General features: G+C 39.3%; 1 long non-coding RNA gene across 1 annotated transcript in view; it reads right to left on the bottom strand.

The window, feature by feature from the left end:
• Nucleotides 1-674: 674 nt before the first annotated feature.
• LOC107144594 overlaps nt 675-25,603 on the bottom strand; it is a 72,122-nt gene continuing 47,193 nt past the window's right edge. The window contains exon 4 of the long non-coding RNA XR_007341519.1: nt 675-1,999. This is a non-coding gene — a long non-coding RNA (uncharacterized LOC107144594). The remainder of the gene's footprint in view (nt 2,000-25,603) is intronic.

Genomic DNA, 25,603 nt, shown 5'->3' with positions numbered 1-25,603 from the left:
TTTTTCCTGCATTATAGCATTTTCCTTTTTAGTTTAAGAAATACTTGTCTATTCTAAGGTAATGAAGTTGTTCTCCTGTAATTCTAAGCATTGTATTGCTTTCTATTTCACATGTAAGTCCTCAGTACATTTGGAATAGAATTTTAGGAAAGATGTGAACTGAAGATTAACATTGGTATCTTTCCACATGGGTACTCAGTTAACTGAGGCCTGTTTATTTAAGTGATTATCCTTTCCTGCTGCACAACAATAACACTTTGTTATAAATCAGGTGAGCAGATGTGGGTGATGTCTCTGGATTCTCTATTGTTTCACTGCTGTTTGCCGCTGTAAGGTTACTACATTAACCTAATGTTACAGATCAGGAAATAGGCACATGAAGGTTGATGACTTGCTCAGGTCACATATTACTAAGTCTATCTTGTTAATCATATAATATATGTATTTCAAGAGCAAATTTATCAGAAGTTATTGCATCTTTTTATGGAGGTTCCTGAATTGATTCTTCAAAGAATACTTTCCCCTACATTGGAAAATATATTAAGAGCTAATGGCCAGGCATGGTGGCACCCGCCTCTAATCCCAGCAGCTCAGGAGGCTGAGGCAGGAGGATCATGAGTTCAAAGACAGCCTCAGCAAAGGCAATGTACTAAGCAACTCAGTGAGACCCTGTCTCTGAATAAAATACAAAATAGGGCTGGGGATGTGGCTCAGTGATCAATTACCCCTGAGTTCAATCCCCAGTACCAGGAAAAAAAAAAAAAAACACGAACTAATGCAAGAAAGTTCAAATCAGACAGATATAGGAATAAATCACCATTCCAGCATTTGTCAAAAAGAATACAGGCAATTACACCCTCCAAAATATTTCTTTATGTGTGAAATGAGATAAGCAATACCTACCAAGAAAATTGGACAAAACCAAATCAGACCATGCATTATAACCTAGCACATAATGTAATTTGTTTCTTAACCCCTTGACAAAACTGCTTAAACCTGAAGAAATTTATAGATGATTTTTTTGACATAATATATTCTGTGAAGTTACATGTGTTTGGTTTGCTTTTGGGACTGACTTCAATCTGAAATCAAGCATTGGCCTTACTAAGAGAAATAAATGAGTAATTATCATAACTAATGGCAATAAATAAATAAAAATGAAAAGAAAAAAGAGTACAGCTGAAGGAAAAAAGACTAGTAATTTTGGTTAGATACCGTCGTGGCTAGCTAAAAAGTCTTGATTTTCATTTCCATTTTACTTTGCAAATGTTAGTTTTTTGGGGATTGTGGGTTAAAAATACACAGAAAGTCAGCAACTACCTAAGGCACTACTGTTAGATTGACCTAGGATTAGGATGCATTGCTCGTTTCTCAACTTAGACACTAGTATCATTTAACTTGCTCCCAGGAACCTGTGATCATGGAAGTAGTTTTTTGAAGCAATTTATATCTCCAACAAAAACAGATTCTTTTTAAAAATATTGTTTCTCCTCTTACCTGCCCCCCACCATTTACATCTTCCAATTCTACTCTTTCCCCTTCCGGTTCATCTTTTTTTCCTCCTGTGATTTAACCTGATGTTCATAGAATACCACCTGTAAGAATTTCCCTCTGGCCTACTCAAATGCTGCCTCCTGCATCAATATAGAACAGAATTTTGGAGTTAAGCTTATTCCAGACTAGTGAAAAGTACTTGTACAGCAACCCAATCCTACTCACAGTGGCTTTGCAAAATTACTTTTATTCTCGAGATACTCCACTATTCTGAAATATTTGCAAACCAAAATAATTTTAATTCTACCTTAAAACCGCATATCCTGCCCTGGAGGAAGTATGAGGGGAATACCACCACCTAGCTCCAACTGGCATCTGGATGACCCTGCTGTGGATATCTGTTGTCACAGCCTGATGTTGGCAAATATTTGCATCATCCAAAGTCCTCTTCCTCTGATTCAAGGCTCTTGCGACATCCTTTGACTATAATTTCCATGAGATATGCCTATGGGGAGAGATGAAACTGATCTTATTTGCCTACTAAAGAATAGGAGAGACTTAAATTTCTTCAGGCAGTAATTTTTTTTAAAAGACTTGAGCTAACGTAATCCCTCTGAAGAACTGGGAGAACAAAACATAGAAAAAGAAGCACAAAATTTGCCCTGGAGTCACACTCCAAACTTGTTAATATGCAGAAGTCATCTAAATGGAATAAAACGTTTAATTTCAGAATATATAAAGAATGTGTGAGAACCATTTTAAAAAGCAGAATAGGTCTTACACTAACCATTTTTCTTTCACTTGCAGAATCTGAAGCTGTTTTGTAACTTTATTAAATAGTATCTGCCTCAGGCTTTGCTTTTTAATAATTCCATTTTCTGTGGAACTCTCTGAAACATTCCGGGATCTAATGGTACACTAGAATTTTAAGCATGTGAGGAGAATAATTGAGAAACACAGGTCTGCTTGCTTCCCCCAGCACATTAGAAATCAATTACAGGCATGTCTGGCACCATTGAAAAGACACAGCCCTTGACATTTTGGGTAAAATGTAGGTTTTTCCACCTCTGTGTTCTCACCAGATTAGGGCTAGTGCCTGGGAACTAAGGGGGAAAATGGAAAGAGAACTGGGAGGCTTTTGAGTTAAAACAGAATAGAATGGTCTCAGCTCTGGAAGGGGAAGAATTCATGGTAGCTCTCTTTACTCCCTTGAGGGGATCTAGAAAACAAAACAAAATAAAAAAAGTTCAGATCTAAGAAGCAAAAGGTGCTACCTGAGGTTTATCTCTGAAAGTTCCAGGTCTTGTCCCATCTTCCTTTTTATCACCCCAGCTTCTCTTCCCGCTCTGTGTACTAATGTCACTGAGGAGACAGAAAGCCTGCCAGGACCTTTAGTGAACAAAAGCTCAAATTCAAGGGGTTATGTTTGTGGATACACCAGTTCCTAGAATTCACTTCCTCTTGGCAGTGGTTTCTCAGCAGCACCTAGAGGATGAAGGCTTAAACTTGAGGTGAGTTCAATGCCTCACTAGCTCTAAAAACAACCAGTGACGGGTCGACAGAATCTTATTTCCAGGCTACTAGGAGAAAGGAGGTTTTGTCTTGGTCTCAGTGACAGGCCAGCACACTTGTCTGCTCTGTCCCTAAGATGTAGCTCCATCAACTACAGATGTAACTCTGAGGCCTATTTAACAGTGTGGAGTCTAATGAATATAAAACTGGAGGAGATTTTTGTAAAGTTGCAAACAGACAAAAAGAGAAGATGCCATTGAGGCAATTTTATCTCCTTGGGCAACTGAGAGACTAAATGTATTTAGCTGCGTGTATATCGGGGGAGGGGAATGATGAGTTTACAAAACTTTCTTGGACTTATGCCCCGAGACTCAGCTCCAGGGGAAATCAAATTTCTAATCATTGTACAGTGAGAAGAAGTGTACCACCTGGAGAAAACCAACAGGTCTATGCATGTAGGTAACACCAATGTGCCAATTTACTTACTAAACTTTCTTTCTCTGTTGTCCTAGGGAGACTCAAAGCAGAAATCCCCTAGCACCACAAAGGTTTGCACGCTGTTCTCTTCTTACCCCTTGATGTTGGAAGCAATACTTTTTGGGTCATGCGTTTTTTATTTCTGTATAGCCTGACGACCAACATATAATAATCATGGAGCAAATTTCAAAGCAAGATTCAGTGAGAAGATGCAGAAAAAGATGAAAAAAAAAGTGTTTTTCTTTCAAATTAGAAAAATCATAAACATGAGCACTGTTTGTTATTTGAGTACTATTTACAATAACGAAACAAGAACTTGCAAAAGTTACCTAGAATTGTCAAAATCCTTTTTTTCTGCTTTGATATGTGCGATAATTTTTTATGTGTCACAATTGCCTAAGTTTTAGCGCCCAGATGTTTTGGGCAAACATGAGTCTAAATGTTGTTTTGAAGGAATTAGAAATTAGGTAGGATTAGTATTTAAACTAGTAGAACTTTGAATCAAGCACATCACCTTCTACCGTGTGTGGGGGCCTCCTCCAGGCAATTGAAAGCCTTAAGAGAAATGACCAAAGTCACCTGAGTCCTCAGGTCTTGGGCCTGTCAGCCTGCCCTGCAGATTTTGGGTTTACCAACAACAACTATCCTGTGATATTTCCTTAAAATCAGTCTCTCTCTCTCTCTCTCTCTCTCTCTCTCTCTCTCTCTCTCTCTTTCATCCTCACCCTCCTTTCCTCCCTACTCTCCCGGCTCTCTTCCAAGAACCCTAATATAACAAATAACAGTTGCCTTTTAGAATATAATCAGGCATTGACAGTGAGAGTGTGGGGTGTTGGGACCGCTCTAGAAATGTCAAAACTTCAAGGATAGCCCACAGGGAAATGTGGGAGGCACCTGGACCTTTTATCTTCCCTGATAGAGTACACATAAAATCTTCCTAATAGGATCACTCTGGATCTCATTCTCGGCCGTGACCTTCTTTAAAGGGGAAGATGAAGCATGTTCTATGGTTAGTTTGCTGACTGATTAGCTAGCAAGGCAAAAGTGGCGTTTAATCAGGGGAATGTCCACACCAGTAGCAATGTCCTTCCCCCCTGACTGCCTAGATTGAGTCAATAATTAGATTATTGAATGCTGACTATATTTAGAGTACAGAGTTAGGTGTTATTGGAACTTAAAAAGAAATAAAAGATATCTTTTATACCCTCATTGAGCCCACATAATAAAAGAGTCAATTTAAGATGAAATCTACATGTAGACAGTCAATACAATATTTCATAAAATCATCATTGTCAGGGAATGTCAAGTACTATTCAAAATAATTACAATCTAAACATTTTCATCTAAAACTGAAATTTTATTCTATCTTAGACTAAAAATATTAGGGGTTTTAATGAAGTATAGGTGTTTTAATGAAGTTTATAACCTATTATTAATGAAATCCAGGATTCTATCAGTTAAGCATCTTTTAACTCCCAAGATTGACTTAATGGAATAATTTTTAAAAATACCTTAGAGAGCTTCAGATGAACAAACCTAGAATTTTCATTTTAATACTTACTCCCTAAATTATATAAAGTTGATGTTTCTTGTCATAAACCTGAATAGAATTTTATAGTTTACTAGTTGTCACTGCATTCAAGACTTTTATCTTATAAATGCTATAACTCAGTTCCTGGAAGTGAAATGATTTGCTCACTTTTACTTAGCTAGTCACTTTAGTTAATTTAGTTAGTCTATATAATAAAGTTATCAATAAAGTCACTACTAGCTATATACTAAAGTTACTACTCAAATTTATAACTAAGAAATATGTTGCTGTTGCTTTCACTGCCCAGGTTGTAGCTCAGAGTGTTTAGAAATGGGGTAACTGACCAGCTAGACTGGAACCCACTCTTAAAAGCTGATCCAGTTCTGACTCACTTCTGGTCCACCTCAGGGTACAGTCCACTCTATGGTTGTTAGGGCCTCAGAGTCTAATGGTGAAGAACTATAATTTCTAGGTTTTCTTGCTCCAGGCCATTCCTGGGTTACAGGTATCCAGAAGGTTTGAGCGGCTATACGTCATACCTGTGGTTTGGTTGAGTTGGCAGCCCAATTATGGAAACAGAAACTCAACTTCTTTTTATATGGGAAATGTGTTAGAAATATGGGTCATAAAGCAGTAGTTACTTGCAATACTTCTTTTTGACCATTAAAAATGCCTCTTAAAGTTGAGTTGGAATTGAAGAGATGTTAAAGGGGTCTCTTGAGTGTATGGTCTAGACCTAGAGTGTGACCTAGAGCTGGGTGTCTTAGAATTTTAAATCTAAACAAACTCCTAACTCCCTTTTCCATGGTACCAACATAGGTCCTTCCCAGTGCTTGATTTTCTGGAAAGCAATTGTAATTTATGAGGGACCCAGAGCAGGTATTATCAAGACTATGCCCATTTTCTTGCATGATGCTCTAAGTATTAATTACATTACAATTACCATTGACAACTATTTGTAAAACACCAGCTATTCTTTACATTAATACTGAATCTCAACTGCAATTTTCAATTAGGAAGTTTTAGATGAACCAAACCTATAATTTTCATTTTAATACTTTAATTTTATTTTACTTAATACTTTAATACATTTAATACTTCTCCTAAGAGTCTGACAATGTCCCTATAAAAATTGGACTCATAGCTGGCCCTGATATTCCAGAACTACCAAGAGAGACATGAAAACAAGATCTAGCTATGACCTTCATTTCATACATATAAAAATCACAGGTGAGAACCTATGGATTGCAAAATCAGCAATTGCTTTTCATTCAATAGTCATTCTACATTCCTTAAGATTAGGTTAGAGGTGAGCACTTCAACGTTACAGAGGAAAACTGATGTATCATAGAATGAAACCCAAGTGCCTTAGTAAGTATTAACATAATAGGTGAGAGTGGGCAAAGGTGGCCCACTGAGTGTTTTACTCTTTCCACCTGGATGTAGTATCAGGCATACTTGTGAGTAGACTGGATGTTTCCTAAGAAAAGGTTATGTCCTAACAAGAGGTTACCACTGAACAAGATCAGGTGTAGTCATCTGTGTATCACCAAGGCATCAGTGGAACTTATCTTCCAGGGAGTCCCAGTACTAATTGTGTTAATTAGTTAATATTAGAATACCACTCAGATCCTGGTCTTTGTTTTCCATAGGGAATACCCTTATCATCAGATGGTACAAAATCCACATCTTCTTACTCTTGGCCCATTGCCCTTTCCATACTGCCTTCCTGTACCATTCTGTCATTCACAGACAGCTCTTTGGTGACCCAGATGTGAAGAGAACAAGGTGACTCCCAACACCATTTGTACAACAACATCATATACAGGCAGTAGCTGAAACACTTAATGCATCCACTTTCTTATGGCAAAAGTGATTTCATGCTTTTTCCGTGGTTTTTTAATTTGTTTTAATTTTATGCTTTTCATGTTCTGCATCCACTTTTTTGTTCCCAATTCTCTCATATTCCCTTCAATTATAAAACCATAGACTTAGTCTTCTTCAACTCTTCCGAAAACAGAAGTAGAAAACCATGAGCCTGGAAAATCTACTTTCCCTTACTTTCTATAGAAGAGTCTAACTTTGGGGAAAGATAATATTCCTTCTCTTCCCACATCCAGGGAAATCTATCCATCATTTGGCTTCCCTTGTGAACAGCAAGATAGTCATGCTTGTTTCTATGGAATCTGTTTCTTTTAAGTTATATTATTAGTTAGACTCTTCCAAATAGTGAGGAAGAAATTTGCTGATATGATTTAGCTGATAATACCCACAGAGAGAGCAGACAGCATGGAAGCAATCTCTTGACCGAGTGTTTGCTCCAATCGCAGTACTTCCAAGACTAGGATGTTCAGAGAGCCAGAGGGAGAACAGACAGAGCAGAAATCTCATCATTCAAGTTAGAGAAGTTGTGTTGGTGACCCAGATGTGGTACCATCTACCATTCATTTCTGCAGCTGATTGAGTAATGATTTGTTCTTAAGTTGAAATCTTAAAAGTAATTAGTGGTATTTGAAAAATAATTATGAAGAAATGAGGCTGATTTTGCAATCCATAGGTTCTCACCTGTAATTTTTATATGTGTGAAATGAAGGTCATAGCTAGACCTTGTTTTAATGTTTCTCTTGGCAGTTCTGGAATATCAGGGCCAGCTATGAGTCCAGTTTGTATGGGGACATTGTCAGACTCTTAGGAGAAAAGCCAAAAGCAACTTGAGATTGGAGGGTAAGATTCTGGAGGTAGAGTGACTAAGCTGGCCAAAAGGTGTGTCTACAGAAGTCCCCAAGTCTTTCTCACAGGGAATCAAGGAATTGTAAGCATTTGGGGCTGGCTGTAGATTCTTTGGTTGCAGAAATGGGGAGGAACAAACCAAGTAGGGGGTCACAAGGAAAAAGTTGATGTTCAAGTACTAGAAAAACTTTCTATAAACGGTCATTAGCAAGGATAATGGACTCTGTCAGATCCACAGTCTAGGGTCAGAATCACAGTGATTTGAGAACAGGATGGGACTATGTGAGGGAAACGTGGCAGTTATTGAGGTAACTCCAGAGTTGGTTGTTAGAAGTAAGTGGAAAGTGGATTTATTGGAGCTCAGAGAACTAAAGGCAGGAGCACCCAAAACACTCAAAAATTCGATCTATCTCTGGATGGATAGTGAGTAGCAGCAATGAGAGGAGAGGGGAAACATGAATGTCCAGACAGGAGCAGCTGTTGCTAGGTGGACATTAAGCAATGAGAAGAATGTGGTCAGATACCCCCAGCAGGAAAGACACAGTGGTCACTAGGGAAAACCAAATGCCATTGAGATCTTTGGAATCTGGGTGGGGATGGAATAAATATGCTTCCCCAAGCTGTGGTTCTTTCTCCTTAGCTTTTGAAACTGCAGAAGGAGGCTGAGGGAGGAATTCCCCAGTTTCCCACAGTCATTCTCTACTCTCCTCCCTCTCGCCCCAGCACATAATGTGTTCTCCCATGACTGCCCTGTGGTCTTGTCCCTCTAACTTATATAGAACCATGGTCCTGCAATGGATCTTTCAGTGGCCTCTCATTAAACCAACAAGGCAGTGCCCACTGTGAACGGGTTCCTGCCTACTTGAGTCTTTCCCACTTCTTCATCTTCATTTTCGATGCACGCCGGCCACACTGGTATCCTTTCTATCCCTTCACAAACATGGCTCTCTCCCACCTCAGATTGCTTACACTTACTATTCCTTAAATCTGGAAGTTTCTTTTCCAGTTATTGCATTGGCTGGTGTGGTCTTCATGTCTCAGGTTTTCCTTGATATCCCATCTAGATTCAACTTTACTACAATGGTTATTTTTTATTACCTCTTTTGAAGACAAGTGCCTTATATGTCTTGCTCGCTCTATCTCCCCAAATCGAGTACTGTGTTTTGTGTATAGTAGGTGCTCTAGTGAATTTGTATTAGTTGAATGGATGAATCAAAGAATTCTCATTTAGGAGATGGGCAAAAGGTTGAAGAAGGAGAACCACCAGGCAGTTATGTTTTATTGAGGTGGTTCTGTAACATTGCCACCTTGTTCTCCCCTGGGGTCATTTCTCTCCTCTTTCCTGTTGTCTCTAGTACCTTAAACCTAATGAACAAGCACAAGGAAGATAGCAGCAGCAGCCAGAGCAGATTTCAAACTAGATGACACCAGTCCCAAGGTTCTATAGGGGAGGGTAGATATCTTTTTCTTTACCCATACTGGGTTCATTGCTAAGGCCCCTATAACACAAGGTCGATTAACAAGAGAAAAGTGCACAAATTTATTTAATGTAAGGTTTATTCGACATGGGAGCCTTCATCAGGAAATGAAGACACAAAGAAATCTAAATAGGTGGAATATCCCTTATCTAAAATACTTGGAAACAGAATTTTATATTTAAAATTAGTTTGGATTTTGGAATATTTACATAATGAACTATCTTTGGAATGAGACGCAAGTATAAACACAAAATTCACTTACGTTTCATATGTACACCTTGCCTGCATAACCTGAAGGTGATTTTTATTATAATACTCTAAATAATTTAGTGCATTAAACAATTTTGTGGTATAGAATTTTCCATTTGTGGTGTCATGTTGATGCTCAACAAGTTTCTGATTTTGGAGCATTTCAGATTTTGTCTTTTTAGACCAGGGATGCTCTGCCTGCAGTAGGTTTGATGAGGGAGTGTGAGAAGCCATCTGTGTACTATGTGTGAAATAAAGTGATGAAGCCATTAGGCAGAAAAGCTGGGTATCAGGAACCCCCAGTAGGAACCCTGCTGGTTTGAGAATGTCATTTGTGGCATCCTGCCTAGCTCCATCTCAAATTCAGCACAGCACCAGAGATGGGGTGATCCCCTGCAGCCACACAGCCTCTCTGAGATGGGTGTAGCTTGCCAAAAATGCCAGTCAACCTGTTTACTGCAAGACCCTTGCCACACTGAGAAGCAAGTACCAAATCAAGATTCCTCCCACTGAAATCTTATCCCTGCCTTTAATGTACTCCCCTTAAATAAAGAATCAGAGCCCTTTTTCAGTTGTTAAGTTCTAGCTCCTATCAGGACTGGAAAACCTCTCAGGCGCTCACCTTTTCATATCTCTGCATCTCTGTGGGTTCAGTTTCTTTCCCCCAGCTATAGGGAAACAACTATCACATGAGGAACTTATTATTTGCTTCTGGAGCTGATCAGAAAATTCTTCCTATGATTCATGAAGGGTAGGGGAGAAGATGAGAGGTGACCTTCTGGCTTCTTCTGTTTTCTTAAATGCCAAGATGCCACATTTGGGGTAGTGTGTCCCATCAGTTCTGTGGGGTTGGGCAGTTCTCTGTGATCTTTGAATATCTATTCCATCTACTTATTACATTATCTGAAGTCCTTTTAGCATAGTATGGTCATGACTTTGAGATAAGACATTGCCTCCTGGGGCCTCCTTTTGTCCAGTGAAAACAGCTCTGGACAAGGAACACAAAAACTTAACACCAGCTCCCTGCCATCAATTGTACAGAGCATACCTGTGAGCTCCCTGGCCCCAGGGACCCTATAATCTTTCTTGGGATTACCAGATGGCTTTTCTTTACCAAATGTAGACACGATTTAAGAGACCACTATTCTTGTGCTGATGATAAGAACAAGCCCAATAGGGTACAAAAACATCATTTTTAAAAAAAATGAAACATTTGAGCTGTAGGAGAAACATAATAGTTCCCAATAGGTTCTTAGTTGGAATAGATCCCTACTGCAAAAGACAGATTAATAAGAGAAAAATAGGCAGAAGTTTATTAACACATATATTTCATGTGTATGTGATAATGTACAATGAACAATCCCCAAAGTGGTGGCTTCACATCCCAGTTCAGATAGCATCTTCAACAAAGAACAGTGGAAAAAACAAAGGAAAAGGACCTTGAGTCTCTATGGTGATGACTTTGGGGAAGACAAAAAAATGGTAGCTGAAGGGTAGTCAGTTAAGTTTGTTCATGTAAATTCTTCTGGTAGCATCAGCAGGCTGATGAGGGCCTAGGGCTGTCTCCAGTGATTTAAACTTAGTTCTCCCTGGTGGAGAAGTCGGGGTGGGGGATAACTATTGTCTTTGTAAATATGTGTCCTGCTTTGTAGAGGGAGGGCAGAGAACTCTTCTGTATCTGTTTCTTAATTGCCTTCAGCTCAGTAATCCTTCATAATCTGGACAGTGTATTTCCACAGATGCAAGTAGAGAAGAGGATCTTGCTCAGAATATAACAAAGCTGGGTCAGCTCAGCTCTAGAGAACAGGATCTGGGCCCCTATATAGTGACTCCACTGCAGCTGCCACCCAGCTTGAAGAGTGCAGCTACAGGAAACTTCTCTTGCAGGCTGCTCTTCCACAGTGTAAGAGTGATAGGTCTGAATGTGGTAATAGCCCTGGACCTGCCCAACCTGCCCCACAAGGTAATTATGAAGTTGGAATGGAAAGGCTGAATTTTGTCCTAGGTTATGCCAATATAAGCATTGATTCTGACATAAGCAATTCTGCCCTTGGGCTGGGACTGTTCCTTTCTCTGTGTCTCAGATAGCTTTGGAGGGTTTCCACCAAGGAAAACACTGACTTGGAAATAGCACATTCTGTGCTGGCATGTCGTAACTTTAGTGTTTGTGGGTGACACTTGAGAGTCATTCTTTTTTCCTCCTTCTACTTTTTCTTGTTTGACACCCCCCCCAACACACACACACACACACACACAATCACACACACACACAATCACACAATCACACACACACACACACACACACACAGTTAGCCCTATTAACCTGAAACATTAGTCTTGAGCAGGGAAGCCAATACCCATTGAGGTTGACCCCCATGATCCTGCCTTCCCTCTGCGGGTTGGTGGGTTCCATCAACATTTCTAGCAGTTATTGCTAATTTCTTTTTTCCTGTAAACCCACACCTGTACAAATCACTGAGACCTTTGACAAAGTTTTCTCACTGTGTAACTCAAATCGAGGCTTTTAAATGTGTCAAGCCTAGTATTGTTCATTTACAACTGAAAGTTTTGCTCTTGTGTTTGCTTTACCAGGCAGTCACTAAAAGGCACGAAGCTTTCTATTTAGTATCTCGGTTTATATCATTTAGAATCTTGATTTTATTGTAGTTCATGGATTATTTCCTACATTATTAATCCAGTCTAGGCCCCAGAGATGTACTACATTCACATTTAATTCAAGCAGCATAACCAGACAAATTTACTGATAAAACTAAGAAAAAACTGAATTTTGAAGAAAATTTGTATAAAGGAAGATGGACTCTTCTAATATACCCATTTTGCAGACAAAGAAAGCAAAGTTTAAACATTTCTCAAGCAACTTCACCAAAGACACACAGATATGCAGGACTAGCTGAGAGGTGGTGGAATCACGGCCTGCTGTCTCCAGCCCTGACTGACTTCCATTGTGTAGGATGGTGGGAGCTGCCTGGCAAGGGGACCCACGGGTGAAGAATGTACCAGCATATCACTTAGGGTTAGGGGTCTGTTGTCATAAAACGGAAAACAAATGTATCATAGTGTTTAAACAAATTAGGGAAGTCTGCATTTTCCCTATGAAAAAAGAAATCAAAAGACAAATCTACGACCAACATGGAGATGCCATAACATCTCTGGGTAATCCAAGCACCTCCTGGCTTCCTGATCTGCCTTCTTTAGGGTGCATCCAGAGTCTTTCTGGTGTCAGGATGAGTAGCTAGCCATCGCATCCAGGTTTCAGGTGGGAAGAGGCAATAAACTAAGGGAAATGGGCACTCATGACCGCTGAGTTAGTCCCTTGTAAAGAATGTTTCAAATTTTTGCTTCTGTGTACCTCTCACTGGCTAGACCTGTGCCATATGATTCTTTCTAGATTTAGAGGCAATAGATACATGGCCATCCTGGATAACTGGGACTCTATAAGGAAAAAGAAGAAAAAATATTTGATAGGCAAAAAGCAGTCACCCTAAACTGGAGAAGGTCTTGGGCTCTAGGTGCCACAGGGATGAACCTATTTTATCAAACAGGAGGAACATGTAGGAGAGGAGCCCAATCTAGTGGAAACCCTAAGCCTCATTTAATCTTGTGGCAATCTTTGGAACAGTTCATCACTCCCTCCTCCTGTTTTGTATTATTAATTATTATTATTTTTTGGTACTGAGGATTTAACCCAGGGGTGTTTTACCACTGAGTCACATCCCCAGCCCTTGTTATTTATTTATTTATTCATTTTTAATTTTGAGGCAGGGCTTCACTAAATTGCTGAGGCTGGTCTTGAACTTGTGATCCTCCTGCCTCAGCCTCTTGAGTCACTGGGATTACAGGTGTGCACCACTGTGCCTGGCACTCCCTCCTTTTTAAGTGCCTATTTTTCCTTTGGTTTCCAGAAAATAATTTCCTGGTCTCCTTCAACATTGGCCACTTCTCCTCAGTCTCCTTGGCTGCATCCTCTTTCCTTTCCTGACCCCAGCACCACAGAAGCAGTGGATTCAGCCCCCCAAATGAGTTCTCCCACTTTGTTCTCCTCCATGATAGCACTGCCATTCACATGTTCATGCCAAACACTCAGCCTTAGACTCTTCTATAAAGCCTTCAAAATGGGTCCAGAATCTGACCATCTCTTATCAAGTCTGGCACTGCATTGCTGGCCCAGCTCAATATCATATCATCTAGTTATGCCTCGTAACCAGTTTTCTTACTTCCATTCCTGCTCTTTTATAGGCAATTCTGCACACTGCAGCCAGAGTGAGCCCTTTAAAATCTAAATCAGGTCTGTTCCTGGTGTGTCGCTTGGAAGTGATTCCTGTCACTTGCAAAGCTTTCTGTGTGAGTGGCATATACTTTGTGATACAAACCTGGAGTGAATCCTCCTCCCTGTGAAAATGTTGGGGTATACCTACCTTATCAGATCACATGTGTGAATTACTGCCCTTACCTCCTGGACCCCAAAACACATACATATTGGGGGTTTTGACAGACACTTTGAGGGCTTGAGCAATGGCAGCAGGGTTACTCTCTGCCAGCCTTCAATCTTTTCAAAGCCTCTCCCCACACCCAACATTGCTCTCTTACTAGGAGAACCTTACACATTGTCATGGCTCTCCCCTGTGTGGGTGAGGGCATCATCCCAAGAACGTCTTCTAGAAAGTATACTTCAGGACTTGGATTTAATTTTGTGACCACAGATGCTGCCACTATCCTGACTTGAGCAACTAGTCTTTAATAACTGGAGTCTAAATGAAATTGGAACTCACTCACTCTGTGGTTAATGTACCTCATCTATTGTGTGTATTCCCTGTGAGATTTGTTCTTGTTATTTTTCCCCACATTAAGCATTGGAAAGGCGGGGGTGGGGGGGTCCACTTTGTATGGCAATAAACTATATGATTCATGAGATCATACTTTGATCCGCTCCTTATTTTAGCCATATGAAACAGTCCTGTTGAAAATTGGCTAATGATCCACATTATCTTCTAGAACCACATACCTAGTCTTTTCCTGTTCATACTTGTCCAGCTACGCTGACCGGCTTGCTCTTTCTGGAACACACCAAGCACATTCCTGCTGTAAAACTTTTGTGCTTGGCTGTTCCCTATTTCTGAAATTCTTTGCCTTCAGATCTCCACAAGGTTTGTTCCCTGCATTGATCCTGCTCTCTGCTCCGACATTCTCTTCCCAGAGAGACATTCTCTTTCCCCGCTGCCCTGGTCCCTATTGTTCTTCATCCCCTTGCGCTGCATTATTTTATTTTCATAGTAACATTTCTATCAATCTTATGGTACATATTGTTTAATTTATTTTTTTGGCTTCTCCATGAGTGTGTGCACTCCATAAAAATGAAGATTCAGTTGTGTTCACCATTTTATCACCAATGGCTAGTGTATAGACCCTGCTCAGTGAATATTTGTTGAAGGAATGAGTAAATTCATAATAGGGGGAAAAACCTTTAGAGATGTTAATCACAGTGTGTTTTTTCAGTCTTTATTAGAAGGTTACATTCTAGCCCTTAGAGAAATCCCAAGAGACAGGCAGATCAAGCTGGCAATAGCCTAACAGGAATCTTCCAATGCAGGACACAATGTGCCCTCCAGAGCTGAATGTGAATTCCTTCTACCTTACAATAAGCACTCCTGACTTTCAACAATATAATCCCCACTCAGCGGGTGATGAAAATTCTGGAAAGTGCCATGTAAAGGCATTGCTTCATTTTCAAAATGGAATTGAAAATACAAGTCTAAGCCCCCAAAACATGAGAAAAGATTATATTCTGCTTCATTGAAGTTGTTGTTGATCTCAAATTTTAGAAACTGACTGGGTTCCTAACATCAGCCCAAGTCCTGCAGGTGGCATAAAAATATCATGGACTTTCTATCCAAGCCATTCCTTACATAGAGATTCAGGGTGACGGTGAGAGGGTTTGTGCATGGAGTAGGAATCAGTATATTCATGTGGCAAAGTGAGAAATAAGAGCAATTAGCCAGATGGTGGTGGTTCAAGAAAACCTTGAAAGACCAATGAACCACAGTAAATTAGGACGTCAATGACAGGGATTAAAGAACTCAAGTAAGAGTGGAAAAGCCACAGTGTATGTTCTGTCTTAAAGGCTAGTTCACATTTCTCAAAACAGCATTTACAGACATGAGAAGAAAGTACTAGAAGAAATCATGAAGCAGTTGCTTTTACTATTAATTCAGGGAAAGCTCTTCTTAGCAAGATATAAACACCAGAATCCACAAAGGAAAATAAGAAATTAATTATATAAAAACACTGTAGGAAAAAATTCATTAATGACAAAGGGATGGCACACAAATGACAAACGGGGAAAAATATTTATCCAATACATGATCAAGTGCTAATTTCCTTAGTAGACAAAGAACTCTTAATTAATGAACAGATATAGATAATAAGCTGGTAGAAAAACAAACCAAGGGCAAAAGAGAAATTAAATTGTTTATAAATCTAATTATTGTGAACAAGCAAGCTCAACTCAATGGTATATAAACAAAATATAGTTTTAATTTTTCTAAAAGCTTCAGCTAACTGTACTGTGCTGAGCCACCAGCTCCTCCACTATCCACGCTTGCTAACAGTTGGGTAACTTAATGTCTCCATCTATCTCCACAAATTTTCAATCATTAAAATAATCTAATTTCAATTCTGATTATATCAGTTGTATTCATTCATAAAATTTCAATCTCCAATTCAATAAAAACTTTAACTTATAAAACTTCAATATCATAATCCACCACCAGTTCCCCCACCTCACAGCACAGGCTAGACTGCTGGTCAGGAATGGAGGAAGGGGCCATCTGCCCTCTCTATACCTCTGCGGCTCTGTGACTGGTCAGGAGTCCAGAGTGATACTTCTAAACAGGCAGCTTGTCCCTTTCTCTTGGTTGTTGCCATGTCTCTCTCTAACACTGATGGCCTTGGTTTCCATAGATGGGGATGGTGGTGAAAGCCAGCTCTGCAGGACATGGGTCATTTGTTTTTCTAAGGAGGCCCCTGTCAGGGGCTTTCTTTGCAGAGTCATGGCTCTGGGAGCTCTGGCTGGGCTTGATCTTTTCCCCCTGCTTTTCACACATGATGTCCATATCAGTGGTGGTAGGTCTTCCTCACCTGACCTTCTTGATGGGTTCCTGCCTCTGTACTCTCCTGTTCCTATTCCAAGGAACTTCCTGGCCCTGAGATGGGAGATTAGCTCTAACTTCTATGGCTAAGATCTTTTTAAGGATTTGCATTTTGAAACTTAGGTGTTGCTTAGAATCAGGAACAAATGTATTAACTGTTAGCAGTTTTGAAGGCCTGAGATGGTAGGTGGTTTAGATAATTTTGATATAAGCCTCAGTTTACAAAGACAAGTATATGAGCATTCCCATCTCTGTTTTTAAAATATATTAATTTCGTTTTAATTTGTGTTCCCTTGACCCTAACCTGGCAGCAAATCTACCTCATCTATTCTTAGGCACCATTAAATCCTCTTGTCTGGATGATGTCAAGTTTCCAGGGCTGACTTATTAGTGCAGAGGGGGCTGTGCAAACTTTGGTTCGCCTGTTTTATATCCATAAATAAATAGGTCTGTCTATTGTCCATGGAGGGTATGGTGGCTGGAGGCCTGTGCAATCCTTCTTCCACCTACATTTGGCATAGAACACTGTGTCCTTGTAGCCTCATCACCTCCTTAGATCATTATCCTGAAGCAGAACCACAGCCCTGCTCCTCGGCGATAATATATGCTCTCTCTTCTCCTCCAGCCAAGGGGTGTGTCAGGTCTTTCTGAGGTCTTTCTCCACCTCAGTCTTCTCCCTCTCTCTAAGAATGATCGCCTATCCCCTGCAATGCATTGACCTGCCCTTTTGTCCTGAATCTGAATCTTTCAGTAGGCGTAAGCCTCTAGGAACAAATCTGTAAAAGTCTCCAAGCTTTGGCACACCTCTGCTCTGCAGCCTTCCACATAATCCTTCTGAAACAATGGAGCACAGAGCACAGTGAGGAAGAGGGAAGAGGAGGGAAGGGTGGGGTGAAGGAGATAAAAAAAATATGGAGAGAACAAAAATTATACAATTAATTCTCCAAAACATTTCCAACATGTTCTTGTGCTCTATTTTCTCAGTGCTGAAGTCACCCTGATGTGGAGGGTGTCCCTTCACACCTGAAATCAATGCAAAATTCATGGGAAGTGGGTCTGCTGGCAGGCAGTTTCACACAGGGTTACCTTCTGTGTCAATCTTAATATGAATAAAGCTCCACACAGGATGGAGAGAAGAAAGGAAACTCCATTTCGAATAATCCCTCTTCACTCCTGTGGCTGGTGAATTACTCTACTAAACACTCTACGGTGGAGCTTTGTCTTTGGTTGAATGCACAGGCATTTAATAGTAGAATAATTGGACATAAAGAGATTGTCTGGCTGCATAGCTAATGAGGTTTAAATGCTCTTTTTACACTCTCCTTTCGGCTTGCCTGACTAGCTGCCATTCTTGGTTCAGGATGGGACCTGTTTATAATGGGCAGGTTATAATGTCATCTCTGTGTGTGATCTAATGGGTTCAAAGTTTTGAACCCCCAAAACAAAAAGTATAAATTACCCAATCAGACTGTCATTGCTATTAGAAATTTGACTAGTTAACCATTTATTCCTCTGTGATAAGAAATGTCTCTGGAATAGTTACTATGTCTGTTTAAACATGCAAATATTGTCCTTGGGAGACAGAATACTTTTATGTGATGTGATTTTTATCTGATGCTTTGAAAAATAAACTGCTAATATCCAGACTCTACTTCTTCTCTGAGGAATGTGGACAATGATTGCTAAGAAAATTGTGTGCAGTAATCTATGCCCAGTCTTAATGTATCTGTGGCTATTTTTTTGAGTATGCATACTTAAACAACACAAAATCTTCATTCCTTAGAAGAAAATCCATTTTTTTTCTCCCATTTTGTGTCCCCACAAAAATCCCAAAAAGTGATTGGGGAATGTCTATCTGGTCCACAGATTCTTCTTGGCAGTGTGTCACCTCTGCTTTCCTCTGAGCTCTACTATCCCAGAGCCTGAAGTCACTTCCTGATGTCTTGTCGTTGGCTTGTGTAGGTTGCTGCCTTTTCTTGTCTTTCTTTTTTAATCACTCTCCTCCACGTAAGGCCCCTTTGCTAACTCCCCAAATACAGCTAAAATCAGGTAGAGGGTTTAGGAAACTTTACTAAAGAATTTAGGACAACAGTAGAATTAAGCGCCAAAAAAGAAAATCCAAAATATTCCTGGGCTCTTACACTCCTACAGCTTGAGACCTCATACCCTTCCACAAGGAGTATACTCCTGATGACTGTCCCTCCTTCACCTCTCCCAGTGTTGTAAGAGTGACTTTATCTTCCAACAAGAAAAAGCTATTTTTCATGTTCTGCCTACTGCCAAGCCCCACAATCAACATAAAACCAACAGTTCAATTCTGCCACTTTCAAGCAATTCTGTCAAGTTATTATGCATAGCAGTTTGGCATCTCATCTCTTAAATGAAATGGATGAATTCATAGAAAGATATGAATTACTCAATCTGACTCAAGAAGAAACAGAAAATCTGAGTAAACCCATAACAAACAAAAAAGTTAATTAGCAATTAAAAATTTTTCTACAAGCCTAAGGCCAGATGGCTATGCTTGTGAGTTGTATCAAATATTTAGAGAAGAAACAATATCAATACTAAACAAACTGTTTTAGAAGATAGGGAATACTTCCCAATTCATTTTATGAGGTCAGTATTACCCTAATCTCAAAGACAGTAAAGGCATCACAAGGGAAAAAACAAAAACTAGGCCCATGAACATAGGTATAAAAATCTTTAATAAAATACTTGCAAACAAACTCAGCAAGGTATAAGAAAAATTATATACTCTTAACAAGCAAGATGCATCCCAGAGTGCAAAGTAGATTTAACGTTTAAAAATCAAGTAACGTGATACACTATATTAATAGGATAAAATAAACAAACACATATGACCATCCCAATAGAAGCAGGAGAAACATCTGACAAAACCCAATGCCCATTCGTGATTAAACTTGAACACATCAGGAACAGAAGGAAAGCTTCTCAATCTGACAAAGGACATCTATTAAAAAAACCTACAGTTCCATCGTTCTTAATGTGAAAGAATGCTTTTTCTCTGGCATAAGGAACAAGGCAAAGATGTGCTTGAGGCTTCATCTTTAAGCTATGTTAAGGTACACAAATTGGAATGTAAAAACACAGATTGGAATGTAAAGTCATACGGATTGGAAATGAAGAGGGAAAATTGTACATATTCACAGATGGCATCATTTTAGGCATAGGAATCTGTAAATCCTAAGGATTCTATAAAATGTATTATAAGTACTGAGTTTAGCAATACTACCAGATACACAGTCAGTGTACAAAAACCAATTGTATTCCTATATACTAGCAATCAGCAAGGTAAAATTTAAGAAAACAAGAGTACGCGAAAATGTGGCTCAGCGATAGAAGAATGAAGTCCTGGATTCGATCCACAGCACAACAGAGACAGGAGAGAGAGAGAGAAAGAGAGACAGAGAGGACAAATAGATTCACAATAGATCAAGAAGAATAAAATACTTAGGAATAAATTGGACAAAATAACTGCAATATCTATGCAATGAAAATAACATAACATTGCTAAAAAATTTTAAAGAGCTATATGATGAAAAGATATATCACGCTTACAGAAAAGAGATTACATATTGTCAAGGTTCAATTTCTTCCAAATTGGTCTATAAATTGAACACAATCCTAATTGAAACCTCAGCAGCGCCCCCTCCCCTGTTTTTTTTTTTTTTTTTTCTTTTTGGATAGAAATTGACAAGTTGATTCTAAAATCAACTTTGGGATCATGCATTACATGGAAACGCAAAAGACTTAAAGTAACCAAAACAATTTAAAAAAAAAACACAAAAAAACAGACTTTAAACTTATATAAAGCCACAGTAATTAAAGTAATATGGTATTGGCTTGAAGACAGACATTCAGACTAATGGAACAGAATACAGAGTTCAAAAATAAATTTATGGCGAGTTGATAATGGACAAAGATGCCAAGGAAATTCGGTATTGAAGAGATATTTTTAGCCCTTTGTGTTGGGCAATGGGAGATGTGTGCGTGCGCACATATACATGTATGTACTGAAGGTCACTAATGATTACCTTTTAGAAGGTAAAATGGTATATTCATTTTGGAAAACAGTTATTTTCTTAGGTTAAACACAGACTAACACATGATCCTAATTTTAACCCAAAGCAAATGAAGAATGTGTCTTCACAAAGACTCATATAGGAATTTTCATTGATAGCATTATCCATAGTAGCCCCCAACTGGAGGCAACCAAATACCCAAGCATCTGGTGAATAACTAAACCATGCTGTCTGCACATGGAATACTATTCAGCTGTAAAAAGGAATGAATTACTAATACTTGCAGGAGCATGGGTGAACCTGAAAAGCTTTATGCTCTGTAAGAGGCAAGCCTCAAACAACTACATATTGTGAGTGGTTCCATTTGCCTAAAATTTCTAGAAAAGGCAAAATGACAGAGACAGAAAGCATATGGGAATGTACATTGGCTGCAAATGAGCATGAGGGAAATTTTTGGGTGACAGAAATATTCCAAAACTCATCTGTGATGGTAGCACAACTGTATAAATTTACTAGAACTTATGATTTTTTGTGTGTGGATGCTTCTGGGGCACAATTTGAGGCATTGTGCCCATTGGCCCAGAATAGAAGATTCCACTCTGCTGCACCCTGCATTCATCCCCAGCTCCCGCGCTCCTGCCTCTGAGTTGTCCACAAGGCCTCTCATCCTGAAGGATCTCTGTGGCTCAGAGCATGTCTTTCATCAGCAGTGCTGGCCTCTATCCTTCAAGACACAGAGCAAGGCTATCCCCTAAATCTAACAGATAGTGGCAAAACTATTTGTGCTTGCTTGGCAATCAGATATCTTTAGTTTAGCAGATTTTACTCTGAGAATTGTACTCGTTATCTTTTATTATATGATAATGTGGTTTCTGGCTTAATGATTGACTTAATGATTGTGAACTGCCTCTACTTAATTCTATAGATGATCTCTAAACTGAGACTGCCATCTATGACCATATTGATCTAGGTGTGTTCTACATAGGCAGCATGTGAAGCTCAGCACCACCCTGGGCATTCTTTTAGAGACATTCCCATGTTCCAGGTCACCTCCTGGCCTGGGAGTCTCAAACCCACCTTATTTAAGTGTCACTGCCTCTGCTTATCTGTTCTTGTTCCCTGTTAGACACATTTCATGGATCCTTGGATTGGATCTCACTTTCCTTCCTTTTCTATTTTCATTCCTTTGTTGTTTTTTCCCTCATACCATCTTTTGGGGATCTCCTCAACACCAGGTCCCTCTTGTTTTGAACTACAAAGGAATATTGTTTGTTGATTGTTTTTTTAAAAAAAAACATTATTTTACTTATTTATTTTTATTGGTGCTGAGGCTCAAACCCAGAGCCTTACACATGCTAGGCAAGTGCTCTACCTCTGAGCCATAAACCCAGCCCCTGTTGATTGGTTTTTAGTGAGACATTTCAGAATTCAGTAGAAACTCTGTGTCGGTTATCTCCAATTCAATAAGAAGTCATTATTAACATATGATGTTATTAACCTGGTGAAGAATAGAGTCAAAGACGAGAAAAGACTAGAGATAAAAATACTGGATAAGAAAACAATTGTAACCTGCCAAGCCAGAGCAAATGAGTACCAAAGAGACATTAGGGACCTCTCACAGGTAGAGGATTTGTAAATTCAGTAGGAGGGAGGAGGAAAATCAAAAACAAAAAAAAATGCTCCTAAGTATCCACGACCACAGCTAATAAGGGAAGTCAGTGGTAGTGTTTTGGGTGAGGTTGGATCTCAATGGTAGAGTTGGTTTTAAGTTTATATAGTGTGAATAACCATGATAACATAAAGGAAAAGCTGTGTAGCAGGCAGGTGGAAATGCAGATCTTAAGAATATATTCAGGGAAGAGGTCAGTGCTGACTTAAGAGTAGATAGAAGAACACACATGGTCAGATCCCAAGGAGGGAAAGAACTAAAGGGACAATAACTGGTATAGCAGTAACAAGATTACAAAATTTTTTGTGCAGATGGGTGAAGGAGCTGTTAGTTATTCTTCCCATAAGTTTGATGGTGAGAAGAAAGGGCACTGGTGTGGCAGCTCACTGGGGGAGCTGGGTCCTGGAGAATATTGTTCCAGGTATAGGGGAACTTGATAGTGTAAAATGACAGAGGGAAAGAAGCAATAGGGAGGGAGAGACTGAGCATACAAAAGGGATGAAGAGTGACTAAGGAATGATATGAGATCAAGGTCATAGACCAAAGAAGCATTCTTAGAAACTATACATTTCACTTCTTTCTTTCAAAACAGATGAATGAAGACAGAATATGTGTGTGGGGGGTGGAGTTTGTAAGGTCTTGTCTATATAAACAATTTAATTGACACATATTACAAAATTTATGGGCCTATATGAGGTCTTATTATTTGTTAAAATGAAGATTTAGAATAACAGAAAGAGAAGAGGTACTAGCATATTTATTTATTGTCCAATCAGCGCACGTGAAGATTCTTGGTAATGTTTCTCCCTGTTCATGTCCAGGAACCATCTCTTTGTACTTTTTATTGTCAAATGTACCATTCCTGGCTAATTTCTTACAATTCTGTGGCTCTTAAGAATTTGTTGGAAGGCTGGGGTTGTGGCTCAGTGTTAGAGCACTTGCCTGGCACATGCAGGACACTGGTTTCGATCCTCAGCATCACACAAAATAAATAAATGCAGTAAGGATGTTGTGTCCAACTTCAACTAAAAAAAAATCTGTTGGAATGGAAGGAGATAGAGATGTAAGGATATTCTTGCTGCCATGGTTTCCTGATACTCCTGGGGTAATGTTGGTTACATCATCATCTCTCCTGTTATCCATGAGCATTGGCTTCCAAAGACTCCCTCAAAGATTGTTACCACTCTTTGCTGATGATGACCATACATGCAAGTCTTCCCTAGGGTATGTAGGGAAATTTGAATAAGTTATCTTCTGGTCTTGTGAAGTTCATCATTTGAAATTTGATAACATAAAAGTAGAACAACACATCTTCCAATCTTGTCTTCTCTACAACCCTTTAGACTGTAATCACTCTGTCTCTGGAATATGATCTCTTTCAATGATGACTTTTCCTTCCACATGCTACCGCCAATATGGAGAATAGGAGAGGGACCTGAGGACAAGGCTGGAAGGGCAGTTCCATCCATGCAAGAAATATCCTTTGCTCATCTGGTCAGGAGGGTCTGCTGTTTCCATATCAGTTGAAAGCATAAGAAGACCTTGAACAGAGGGGTTCACAGGTATTATGAGGCAATGGTCTCAATAAACCTCACAGCAGATAAACACTGCTATGGCTCTCCCTAGAGGTCTACTGACTTGGGTACACAGGAGAAGGGCATCTGCCACATCACCCACCTTCAGGAGCTGTAGACTGGAGGCAGAATCACAGTCAGGTCACTGATGGGTGAGAGCCTAGATGTGGGTTCACACACACAGATCAAGCCCAGGTCAGTAATGGATTTTCAACTTGCCACAGTTGTCCTGCAGCCACAGAGCAACCTCTGTGGGTGAAACTAAGTGACTGTTTACATGGGAGGTAAGTTTGGTGTTAAATGCTACAACTTTTCCTTTAGCTTCTCTAAGGCTATGATCATGCAAATCTCTTGCCTCATATGAGGCAATACCTAGCTGATTTTTCTCTATTTTTGAATGTAGAAACATTACAAGGAATCAAAGACTAATTCTTAATCAAGAGGGATTTTAACAGGAAACTTGCTGTCCTGGTATCTCCTGTATGTGCTGTCACTAAGAGGTGACACACAATCTTATACCTTGCTTAAGAACACCAGACAATTATCAGAGTCCATGAATGCCACCTGTTTTCCAAGGAAAGACAACATCACTGAAAGTGGGTGCCAATAAGTCTCTGGCTCCAGATAGAGATCTTTCCCAAGGTTTTTCAAAAGAGAGTATGCATGGGCAATGTAAGGGAATCCTATAATTTGACAGGTTTTGCAAAGGGTTGTTTAATTAGAGGAACAAAGGTGGGTAAAAGCTAGAGTTGATGGGAGTGGACAGAGAAATGTGTGAACAGTGATGATCTGAAGCAGAGATCTGACTGTAAGAACCAATCCTAAGCGACCTTAGACATCAGACCCAAAAACTCTTTAAAACAAGATTCCTCCATATGTCCTTATGGCAAATAGACATCACTTTATATTCATGAAAACAAGTTAATTAAAACACACAAGGAAGCAGATTACATTTAGATGAGTGGTAAAGCAAAAACCTAGCACACTTGTCAATAATTTTTTGGTCTCTGATTCAGTTCTTTTCTTTTCATGTTTTAAATTTGGGATGACATTCTTTTTAACGTTTATTTTATTTATTTATTTTTATGTGGTGCTCACTTGTGCTAGGCAAGTACTCTACCAATGAGCCACAGTCCCAGCCTCTGATTCAGTTCTTAAATTAAGAATTAGTTTTATGAACAAATAGTCTTTGCTGAATTTTAATTATTTTCTTCTTTGTGCTTCTCTGTACTTTCCACATTTTAAAAATTAACATGTGTTACTTTGAAACACACAATAAATACTATTTTAAAATTTGAAAAAAAAATGTTAATTTGTGTCAAAAGAATAGAGTTCTAATGTTTCTAGATGGTTCATTCATCAAGAAGTTAATTGCACATGCAAAAAAACACAGCATATGAAATAGTCATATGTTGTCTTTATCTCTGCCACATACACCTGGAGTCACACAGCACTAGGGTAGGAAAGAGAGGATATTGCACATTCTCTAAATTCACAATCTTGATTTTAAACTGCTTTTTTCTTCATTTTGGCACCTGGGTCCATCTAGCTCCAAAGCCTTAGGCCACAGATCTTCTTGTATTTTTTTATCTCACTTGGCATAAATGTTGGCTCTGTTCAATTGTCTGTGTCCGATCATTAGCTCTCCTTATGATGTTGTTACCTCTGGCTGTGCCA

This window comes from Marmota marmota, unplaced genomic scaffold, assembly GCF_001458135.2.
Source record: "Marmota marmota marmota unplaced genomic scaffold, marMar, whole genome shotgun sequence".
In the NCBI taxonomy this organism is placed as follows: Eukaryota; Metazoa; Chordata; class Mammalia; order Rodentia; family Sciuridae; genus Marmota; species Marmota marmota.
This window is presented reverse-complemented; position numbering and strand designations above follow the sequence as displayed.